This window comes from Schistocerca nitens, chromosome 2 (assembly GCF_023898315.1).
Source record: "Schistocerca nitens isolate TAMUIC-IGC-003100 chromosome 2, iqSchNite1.1, whole genome shotgun sequence".
In the NCBI taxonomy this organism is placed as follows: Eukaryota; Metazoa; Arthropoda; class Insecta; order Orthoptera; family Acrididae; genus Schistocerca; species Schistocerca nitens.
The window spans coordinates 148,853,961-148,861,628 of NC_064615.1; positions in this window are offsets into that span (position 1 = coordinate 148,853,961).

The following is a 7,668-nucleotide window of genomic DNA, read 5'->3' on the forward strand; positions in this document are numbered from 1 at the left end:
AACATATTCCTGTAATGTGAAGCACATGCCGTCACCAGTGTCGTATAGAATATTTCAGACGTGTTTTCCTGTGGAGGAATCGGTTGACCTATGAATTTGCGATCAAATGTTTTCGGTTCCTATTGGAGAGGCACGTCCTTTCGTCTACTAATCGCACGGTTTTGCGGTGCGGTCGCAAAACACAGACACTAAACTTATTACAGTGAACAGAGACGTCAATGAATGAACGGTCAGATCGTAACTTTGCGAAAATAAAGTAAGTAAAATTTTTACTCGAGGGAGAACTCGAACCAAGGACCTCTCGTTCCGCAATTACTCACTCTAACCACGGGACCACGGTGCTCCTCAGCTTACACAGTCCTTTATGTTGCATATCTTACACTTGGACTACTCAGTTTGTATAATTTGCTGATTTTTTCATAGTTACACACAACTTCTTCCTGTTTTCTCGATTGATCTGTGTTCAGTTTTTCAAGGCCTATCCACTGTGTCAATTTATAACTAAATCTGAGGGGGGTGCGATGGGGAGGTTCCCTTGTAAGATACATCATCTTTCAAGTACATGCTCGCGTATAAAAAGACAACATCCACATAGAATACCGAGAAACGACAAAGTATTTGACTACAGTGCACGAGGAAGCACTTCACAGTCTTTCACTGTCTCCATATTTGATGTCACCATTTCAAAAGTACCTTTGCGGAGGTACACTAGCTCCCGATTTAGGTCAAACTCTTTAAAATACCAACAACGTCCCACATGTCCCACGACTTGCCACCTCAGCCGTGAGGCCTGTAAACTCACTCCTCGATTTCCCCAGCTCCAAAGCATGAAAATTATCTAAATTCTAAGCCGTTCCTACACTCAGACTCAGTACCCGTTTGCAAGACATTTCATTGTTTATCTCCTGCTCACACTAATCACGCCACTACAGAAAGCCATTTGTAGTATGTTACAGATATCGCTCAGTCAAACCAAAGTTCGCAACGCAAACTGATACCGCAGACATTAGCGAGGGCTCGGTGCATTCCGCAACGACATATGGGAGGCGCTCCTGAACACCACGCCTCCCCTTTCAGCATAGCAGCGCCCTCACACTGAGGTCAATTGCTGTTGAGCTAGTAAGAGCTCTGTCCCAGTTCGTGACCTCATCATAAGAACATCATGGTGTAGGACCAAGATATTTCATTGGCCAAAGATTCTGATGAAATTTTCTTTCGTAAATGGAACAATTTGTTACTCTGTACATCAAGTGCTGCTTGTTAGTCAGTAACAGTTGTAAGTTATCACCAATCCTGTGGCAAAGATCTGGGTCAAAGTTGAGTAAATCTTTCATAGTAAAGTGAACTAACATTTCAAGTGTTCTTGATCAGTGTGCTACCTCAGCAAGCAATCAAACAATCCATTGTTGTGGTCAGAGGGTTATAGTTTCGTTTGGTCACAAATGTCTTTTCGTGCCAAGACTTTTCGGAAGTTAATTTTCATCAGGTGGTAGGAAAAAACATTTGCCATCCTGGGAAAAAGTCGCTTGCCTTTGTGCCGTCCTCATAGGATCCCAACACATCCCGTTTACGATGATCAGGGCAAGATCAGCTCATTATCTCTGGGATGGACGAAACGTGTCCCCTCCCCCCCTCCGCCCCCTGTCGATACCAGACGCCAGCTTCTGCATATGCAGTAGGCACAAGAATGTATTCGCATATTCGATCACGAAAAGGTACACAGATGAACCAATTGCTTAACATGTTCGTCCACGTCATAAACGCAAAACAGGAGCGGTTCTATGTGGCATGGTAGTTCCTATTAATTACAGGCTGCTGGTTAGGGGGTGGCGCATTGTAGCAAACCATTTGTGTTTTATCGGATTCAGATCAGAACAATTTGATGGCAAGACAACGTCGTGGAGTTTACCATTGCACTGTGCAAACCACTACAGCACTCTGACCTTGGGAGATGAGAGTCATACTGCTAGAAAATGCTGTCGCATTCAGGAAGACAGGCTGACATTAAGAGCAGTGCGTCCTCTGTGCAAAGTATTCAAAAGCAGAGCGTCTGATTGAGCGACATGTGGCTGGCAAGTTGCAGCTTAGTGGTCGGAGCAGATATATAAGAGAACACTGGTCAGTGTGATCCACGTTGTTACAGCCAGGTGTGGAGGACTGGACGGTGGTGGGGAGTCCCTGCAGACTGCACCTGCCTCTTGTCTTGGAAAATCCTGAAGTAGCGGGGAGGAAGTGCCTCACTATGTTTCTAGAAGAGTGGTCAGGAAATGCGATATTAAATCTTGAAACTAAGGATATTGACTGGTAGCAATTGAACTACATCCAGACATGCTATCAGTAATCTAAAGACAGCACTGAACTCACGGTATGGGAACGAGCTCACTAAAATTGTTACCATATTTATAAAGATGACATTAGAAAAGTTATCACCATTTATCTATTACATCACTTATAAAACCGATGACGAAAGGTACAGAGACGTTAAATAGGCGTACACACTGTCGAATAGGTCCTGAAGCTAGCTATAGATCGATTATGTTTGTAATGTTGGTGAACAAATAATTGTAGTTATTAGTAATTTATAGTACACTTTAAACTTTAGTCCAAAATCAGAGATTTCAACATATGTACACTAAGAATTATTGTCAGCATGAATGACTTATTCTACTATCCACTTATCCTGATGTATTTCTTAAGAACTCTGTGCAGTATCCCGTGATGTGTGCAACTGTGAAATGGACCTATCCAGACTCCTTCATACTCCCTTTAAGACGGACGGCCGGAGTGGCAGCGGTTCTAGGCGCTACAGTCTGGTGCCGAGCGACCGCTACGGTAGCAGGTTCGAATCCTGCCTCGGGCATGGATGTGCGTGATGTCCTTAGGTTAGTTAGGTTTAATTAGTTCTAAGTTCTAGGCGACTGATGACCTCAGAAGTTAAGTCGCATAGTGCTCAGAGCCATTTGATCCCCTTAAGACTCCATGTTAACTGTAAATTGCGCAACGGAATCGCTATATGGACATGTCCTAGCATAGAATCATATGGTGGGAAATTGTAATAATCCTACTATACGACTATCCGTTCATTCAATAGAATAAATCAGTGAATTAAAGAGAACTACGTGCTCCTTCAAATAAAAATGCAAATGAAACACAGACCAATTATTTACTGTATTAAACAATAGCAAAGTATTGGCGTCAATGTTCTACGAAACACAAATTTAATTGCTGACTACAACTAACAAAATAGGCAAGTGGAGAGGTGTCTACTATATCCTGTCTGTACATTAATTCATTAATCCGATAAAACCCAACGATTAATTTAGTAACTCCAGTGGTCGACTGAATACCACATCAAACGATACTAAGGCCTGAATCGGGTTTATCGGAGCTGTGGCAATGGTACGTTTCCTATCTAAACATTATCCCCCTTCTAGTGAACCGTACTGCTTATACTCTCACCAATCTGCTGTGGCGTAGAGGTCGTAGAGGAGAAACAGGGTCTCTTCTTGTCACGGACTCTGACACCTCCAAGCCCCACGGTGTCTCGAACCAGTGTTTTGTTTCCACCCACAATCAAACCAAGCAAGTCCCTTTTTCTTCCGCCAGCTTCCATCTCGACAATTTACGCCGATCTGGCTGCAAACGACAATCGAAAAACGTTACTGTTTTCCGCCACTAGCTTATCGATGCCACGTTTTACAAATTCCCACCGCTGAATGTCGTCAATCACGTGCCAGTCAGACCATGTAACGCCGGAAATGCATATCCTCCTATTTCCATCTATTGTACTATTTTTTTCCCTATTTTGTTACCTGAAGATATGACATTTCTGTGTCTTTATTTACTGTAATTGTTTTACTATTTGTATATATATATATATATATATATATATATATATATATATATATATATATATATACTATTTGTATTTTTACGCTTGGTCTTGCCTAGGGAAAATTATGCTATCGAACGAATACATCGATAGGTCGTGTGGAGAACAAAAGTGTTTAGGATCTTTGGTAGTGTTAACTCTGCCGCGTGGAGCGCGGGCAGAGCGGAGTCTGGCTTGAGGAGGGCAGTGGAGCAGGTGTGTTGTGTGACGCTTTCGCGAGTTGCCGCGCTTTCGGGGTTTGGCAGAATGTAATTGCGCTCGAATTGCTATGTTAGTTTCTGACATGGTGTCGCGGTCGGAAAGCGTTAGCTGGCACACATCAAGAGCCCGTTTCGGCTGGAGACCGTGTCGAGAAGAAGGCGCGCCAACATCCAGCTTCTGCAACAGCGACGGCCGACAATGAGTGACTGTCGCCACCTCCTCGATCGACGACTTCCAACCTTCAATCAACCAACAAGGAAGACTGGTAGCACGTAAAGTTTTAGAACTGTATGGCAGCTTTCCAAACTATTAAATTTTTCTCACTAAATTACAGCAACGTAGCATGAACCTTTGTCGCTCATTGTCCCAATTGCATTACCAAGCAGGGTCCATTCCTCTTCCGGAATGAACCCGAGTGTCGTTGAAATTCAAACGCCAGCATTAAAGTAATATCATTCGATTTCACTGCTTTAATTTCAAAGTTCAGTTAAGGTATTCATAGCTGGCTACAATATTTAGATTACACAAGCACAAATTAAGAGTGCGAGTTTTGTTACCGTATTTTAGCTTACCTGTGACTGCAGCTCAGCTTGGTACGTACTAAATTTTACTATTGTTAATTGTTCAGAATCATTTAATTCAAGTTCAAAGTTAAATCTCTTATTTCTAAAATGCGTGGATTCAAGTAGCTTTTGAAATGATTGTTGAGGTACCCCAAGACTAACCGTATTTTACTGAATTTCGATGTGCTTCAAAAACAAAGCTCACTATTAATTTCAGTCACTAAATTAACTTTCAGTTTTCCGGTTTTATTAATTCTTTTTCTAAAGTAAGTCAGAGTGTAGCGAAATTTATTACTTCTGACAAACTTTCAGTTTTCACACTACAAGTGTCAACCTTCAGTTGCCACGCTTCTAGTGCTAATTATATGTGCAATAACCTTTATTTTTCAGTTACTATAGTAATTGTCCATAGGACTGGCGACCGTAATTTTCCCCAAATCTCAAATATCTAATTACCGTTAGTTAATTGTTAACGTAACGGCCGCACATTTACTTTCTTTATTAACTTTACCCCTTTTCAAAATTAATTTACACCAATTTCATTTGCATTTTTCCTTTCATTTAGATGTAACCCTTTCCTCCCTCCTTACCGACAGATTAACTTCGGTAACGATTGCTTACCCAATTTTCCATTAGGTACACGCAGTTTAATTTTTCACTGTCATTAAGGTCGATAAGTGGGCAGGAAGTTACAAGAACATATTTATCATTACTTTGTCCCAGAAACTCTTGTCTGACGTCAGTCGGCCATTTTCCAATAACGCGAGGGCCTTGTTCTCACGTGATTTACCTCAGTATTCCAAGACTTGTACGTTTCCACCAAAGATTGTGGTGGCCCAGCAAGCACTTGAACCTGATGCCCTTGGCCATCTCAAGAGGTGAGTCGTGCCGCAGTCCGCTAACTCCGACTTCGTGGAAAGGACCGGTGGGTTCCGTGTCCTTCGACCGGTGATCACGTGACACACGCAAGCCAGCACAAAGCTCTGAGTGCCTACGACATTCATGCCGCATTCACAGCAGTGTGCCAGCTATGCATTTCTCATGTATTCGCAAACTGAAACTATTATTCACTTTACCAACGACCATATAATTGGAAGGAGGCAAGCCAGATGGATTGTAACCTTCTATCTGGTAATGCACTGTTTGTAAGATAGTGCTGTAGGACTATGATGAACGAATTTGTCATTTTGACTAGGCTTTTTTAATCTTGTAGAAGTAATGTTCCATAAAACCAATAAATTTGCTATGAATAAATTCAACTTATGTAAGATTTGCCGGGCGAACATAGGTACAAGCCAAGCGCGTTGGTCAACAGAGGGCGGCACACGTGAAGGTACACAAACCGCACTGCTTCCTGCTGCAGAGGACACAAGCACAGCCAATCATAAATATAGTGTCACTGCACCAGTGACTGTTTAGGCCCTTACTGTAGCTCTTAGCTACATCCACCTCCTTTCCCCAACTGAACTTCCAGCACCTAGCCCTCCCAGATGCTGAGCTTCACCCTGACATCTGCCCCTTCTACCACACTAACCCCACCTCCCCCCTCCCCTCAGGGCTCCCTCTCCCCTCCCCTTCCCTTCGCCTCCGTCGTTTACAGTTGTTTTTTAAGTGTGTCTCGCTCTGTGTGTTCTTATAATGCGGCTCACTTTTAACTTGTGTTTGGTGTATTTTAGGTGCCCCACAAATTGCAAGCTGTGTTCTTTCAACTTTATGTCGATTTTTTGTAACTGTCCCCCAGTGAATGTCCCAGTGTTAAAGTGCGCGTCATTTATGACGGCGGCCGAGCTTAGGTTCGTTCTGCGCATCTGACGTCACAAAACACAGTCAGCCAATGAACAGAGAACGACGCTGCCAGAGCATGACTGCAGTGCAGAGCACGGACGTGGGTCTTCAGTTTTAGAAACGTTCAGTCATAAATAAAGTAATTGAACTAAAGCAATGTCTTGATAGCAGACTTTCTTTTATAGAAAGTTTGGAAAAAGCATTCTTTATACCAATTACTTCATATTCTATTAATTAATTAAACCAAACAAGCAATAAGCCTCCTAATTCACGCGATAGCAAGGAAAGGTGTTTTTATCATTCCAACTAACCGCTTTTTCGCAATAAAGAACAGCGCTAATTGTTTATTTCCTATAGTACTTAGACGAAACGTGAGTAATTCATAATCATACCAACGGTGTTTGTCGGTATTTTGCGTTCTATTTTAAAGTCCTCCGGGAGATACATTGAACGACGAACTGCGTTAGCGTAATGGTTAAAGCGTATGGCTGCTAAGCGCAAGGTTTTGAGTTCAAACCTTGATAGGTGCTTAATACTTTCTTTATTTAAAAACAATATCGAAGTGTCTTACTTAATGAATTTTATTCGTTTGAATGTAGTTTTTTGAAATTTCTACTGGCAACTAAAATTGACCATACAGAAAGTATACGCTATGGACTTTTACCTCTGCAAACTCTTCAAAATTTCGTGCAATGGTTTACTACGTCTAATGCTGCACAATAACTGCGTTGAACATCGAAACAAAATTAAGTAATTTATGGGGGGAAGGTATCAGTCAAGAAGATGTGTAAAAATCAAATTTTTAAGCCACATAGTTTTTGTGAAATCGAATGATAAAGTGTGTCAAAGCAGTCGAAACACAATGTGTCTTTACAGGTGCAATGATGACAAAATCGCGCACATCGCGGAATGCGGGGAGCACGTCTCTGTAGCAGCGAAAGGGTTAATGCGGCCGTGGTGGCTTTACTTCATAAACTGCGCACTCCCCCCAAACGTAAGTTTGCGAACTATACTAAGGCGCTGCTTCTCTTGGCGCGTAGGTTCGAGGGTTGGATTCCCTCACTTCCTCATCGAGGACTCGCACTGCCTGGGCTACTCTCAGGGTGTATCATGGACGTGGAAGAGCCCCAACCGTACCTGTCGTGTTGCTGCCCGGCTGCACGCCGTCACTGCTGCCCGCCGCCGCCGCCGCCTGGTCGCCGTCTCTCGGTGCTCGCCGCTTCTTCT